Source organism: Bison bison, unplaced genomic scaffold, assembly GCF_000754665.1.
Source record: "Bison bison bison isolate TAMUID 2011002044 unplaced genomic scaffold, Bison_UMD1.0 scf7180017864309, whole genome shotgun sequence".
NCBI lineage: Eukaryota > Metazoa > Chordata > Mammalia > Artiodactyla > Bovidae > Bison > Bison bison.
This window is the reverse complement of record NW_011494881.1, coordinates 9,084,255-9,088,536: the sequence shown is the minus strand read 5'-3', so window position 1 is coordinate 9,088,536 and position 4,282 is coordinate 9,084,255.

The following is a 4,282-nucleotide window of genomic DNA, read 5'->3' as shown; positions in this document are numbered from 1 at the left end:
CAAAGTAATGTCTCATAACTTTCCTTCCAAGGAGTAAGCGTCTTTTAATTTCATGGCTGCAGTCACCATCTGCAGTGATTTTGGAGCCCCCAAAAAATAAAGTCTGACACTGTTTCCACTGTTTCCCCATCTATTTCCCATGAAGTGATGGGACCAGATGCCACGATCTTAGTTTTCTGAATGTTGAGCTTTAAGCCAACTTTTTCACTCTCCTCTTTCACTTTCATCAAGAGGCTTTTGAGTTCCTCTTCACTTTCTGCCATAAGGGTGGTGTCATCTGCATATCTGAGGTTATTGATATTCCTCCCGGCAATCTTGATTCCAGCTTGTGCTTCTTCCAGCCCAGCGTTTCTCACGATGTACTCTGCTGGTTTTAAAAAAGGCAGAGGAACCAGAGATCAAATTGCCAACATCTGCTGGATCATGGAAAAAGGAAGAGAGTTCCAGAAAAACATCTATTTCCACTTTATTGACTATGCCAAAGCCTTTGACTGTGTGGATCACAATAAACTGTGGAAAATTCTGAAAGAGATGGGAATACCAGACTACCTGACCTGCCCCTTGAGAAACCTATATGCAGGTCAGGAAGCAACAGTTAGAACTGGACATGGAACTGCAGACTGGTTCCAAATAGGAAAAGCGTGGCCGAGAGGAGCTACTCCTCACCCAAAGTCAGGGGCGGCAGCCGGCCAGGAGGAGCTACCCCAGGCCCGAGGTCAGGGGTGGCGGCCGAGAGGAACAACCCCACGTCCAAGGAGCGGTGGCTGCGCAGGCGCAGGAGGGCCGAGAGGAGCTACTCCACGTTCAAGGTCAGGAGGGCAGGCTGTAAGGAGATACCCCTCCCCCAAGGTAAGGAGCAGTGGCTGCACTTTGCTGGAGCAGCTGTGAAGAGATAACCCCACGTCCAAGGTAAGAGAAACCCAAGTAAGACGGTAGGTGTTGCGAGAGGCCTCAGAGGGCAGACACACAAACCATAATCACAGATGGAATTATTGGTAATCAAATATTAAATATTTAAAGGAGAAATAAAACCAGTCTTTTACAAATTCAGGAAACAGTGGAGGAGGGAATATTACTTTCTAGTTCATTCTATGAGGCTAGATTTACCCAGAAAGCAAAGCTAAAGATATCACAAAAAAGAAAATTAATATCCCTCATGAACAGAGACAATAGAATCCTTAACAAAATACTAGCAAACCAAATTCAGCAATGTATCAAAAGGATTAAACACCATTACTAAGTGGTATTTACCATGGGAATGTAAGGTTGGTTTAATATTTAAAGATTAATACAGTATATCATATTAAAAGAATAAAGGACAAACCTCATATAATAATTTCAAGGAGAAACAGACAATTTAACAGTAATAATTGGAAATTTCAATACCTCACTCAGTAGATGTAGAAAAAGCATTTGATAAAATTCAGGGCTAATTCAAGATTTTTTTAAGTTACGCTGGGACAACTGGATATCCACATGCCAAACAAATGAACTTAGACTCTTACCTCATACCATAGACAAAAATTAACTTCAAATGAATCACAGTCAAAAAGTTAAACACAGAGTTAGCATATGACCTAGCGATCCTACTTAAAATACACATCCAAGAAAACTGAAAACATATGTGCACACAAAAACGTGTACATAAATGTTGATAGCAGCATTATTCATAACTGCCAAAAAGTGGGGACAGCCCAAATGTCCATCAGTGAGAAATGAAAAGACAAAACGGTGCAAATCCATGTAAGCGGAATACTGTTTGGTCATAAAAAGGAAATAAGTTTTCATACATGCTGGAACATGGATGAATCTTTAAAAACATTTTCCTGAGTGGAAGAAACCAGACACAAAAGGCCTCATATCATATGATTCCATTTATATTGAATGTCTATAGTAGGCAAATCCAGAGAGACAAAATGTAGATTGGTGATTTCCAGAGACCAGGCGGAAGGAGGACTGGGGAGTGGCTGCTAATGGGTATGTTTTTGTTTTTGTTTTTCAGGTGGTAAAATGTTCTGGAATATTAGGCAGTGAGGATATTTACACAACTTTGTTAATATATGTAAAAACCACTGAATTTTACCTTTTTAAAGAATGAAATGTATGGCATGTGAGTAATGTCTCAAAAGACTTGTAACGTATTTTTTAAAATGAATCATGGACCTAAATCTGCCTAGGACTAGGGCTGGAACTCAGTATTGACTGAAAATGGCCCAAGAGAATGGATTGGGGAGGGGATGATGGAAATGTTCTAAAACTGGATTGCGATCATAATTGCACAATTCTATTATTAAAGTTTACTAAAAATCATTACATTGTTCACTAATAATGGGTGATTTTATGGTATGTAAATTTTAACTCAATAAAGCTGTTCAAAAAACCCCATACCCAGTGAAAACCCACAAAATGTCATAGTAAACAGTGGACAAAAGTTGGGGTGAAAATTGCACTTAAAAATTAAACAAAGAAGGGGAACCAGTGGGAGGCAGTGGGTAGGTACTAGAGTACAGCATGTTCTATTTTCTGAACTCTTTGTGGGTTACAGTTTGTGAAAGTTCATCGAGCTATATTCTAATGATATGTGCACATTTCTGTGCATGTATTATACCATAATAAAAAGGTTTAAAAAATGGAAGAGGTCATCGATGAGCCAGTTATCAGAAAAGTTGAGAGGCTCAGCTATACAGCTGTTCTTGGATCCCTAGATTTTTGTGTCCTTATTGCCACCTTCTAACACTAATCCCCATTACTAGAGCTAACCTAAATGAGTTTCTGCCTCCTGGGGAAAATCAAGAACACATGGGAAATGGATCTTAAAGGATGAGTAGGAGTTTGCCAGAGAAAGAATGCAAGGAAGAGGGGTAGACAGAGATAAACCCAAACAAAAGCAAATTGCTCTGAAAAAGTCTGGCATTCTTGCAGACCTAGAGAAGGCTCAAATGAAGGTTCATACCCAGAAGTGCAGGGTTCAGAGTTGAGGACAGGTGAGAGAAGAGGCGAGAGAGGTAAGCTAGGTGCAGAGGGAAAAGGGTCATCAATTCCCAGACAAGGCACTTGAAATAACTCCTGTGGGAGTCACAGCCAAGAGAGAATTCTAAGCAGGGGTCAGACTTGCTTTTCAGAGAACTCATGTTGGCTGGAGCAAGAAGAGTTCCTCTGAGTTCAGGAGCCATCTATTCGGTTGGTATGTACATTTCTTTGCATATTTGCGTCTATGCCTCTCTGCATTCTTCTCTTCCTTCTCTCTCTCTCCAGGCATTTTCATGTTTCTGCTCCATCTGAGTATTTCTTTCCTTTTTTTCCTCAACACATCACCCCTTGAAGATGTCCTTCAACTGTCTCCATCTTATCTGTACCCATACACCTTTCAGAGTCCATCTCTGGGATTCATTTTCTCCAGAACACCACCCCCTACCCCAGGCTGAGGTCCTTCACAAACAAGCTCTTCAGGGCCTTCCCAATGTACCAGCAAGGCATCTAGAAGAAGGGCAAGGGCCTGAGCCACCCTCTACTGGGTCCAGAGTGGGGAAGTCCCCATGCCGGCACGGAACCAACAATCTGGGATCACTACACTCTCATCTCAGACATTCTGATACTGCTCACGTTGGGGATGGGGCCAATAGCTCCCAGCGCCCACTCAGCCTCCATCATGAAAGCCTACCACCCAGATGCTCAGACCTCTGACCTCCTGCTCTGCAGTGCTTCCTGGCATCTGCCCACCTTCCTCAGGGGCTGGACCAAGGGGTTAGGGGGGAACAGCCCCTCTCCCAAGCTGAGCCTGGGACTCCTCTCTGGGACAGTCCCCTCCCCTGGGACAAGAGGGTCAAGCTGCTCTTGGAGACATGACCTCAGAGATGTGCAGCAAGGGCCCAGGCCCAATCTATCACCACGGGGCTATAATTAGGTTTGTTAACATACAGTCGAGTGTAGTCTTGTTGACTAGGAACTTAATCACGTTACTATTGAGTTCCTGTACGCATTGCTCCGGGTGACTGTTTTACTTGTAGAGTTATAGCCAAGCCCAACGGGAGGAAATTAGCTTTGGACACAAGTTTGGAGGGGGGTTCTTTTTCCTCCTGACTTTGTCTCCCTCTCCCCACTTCCATGTGAAAATATTTAGCAAACAGTGACAATGATGAAAAACAGTAGGAAACAAAATGTTCTACATTAGTATAAAACATGAAAAATGCAGCAAGGACCCTTAGCGGTACAACATGTGTTATGCTGGCTGGCAGTCCATTAGCTCTGATAGACATTTCACTTACCTAAGTCAAATATAACA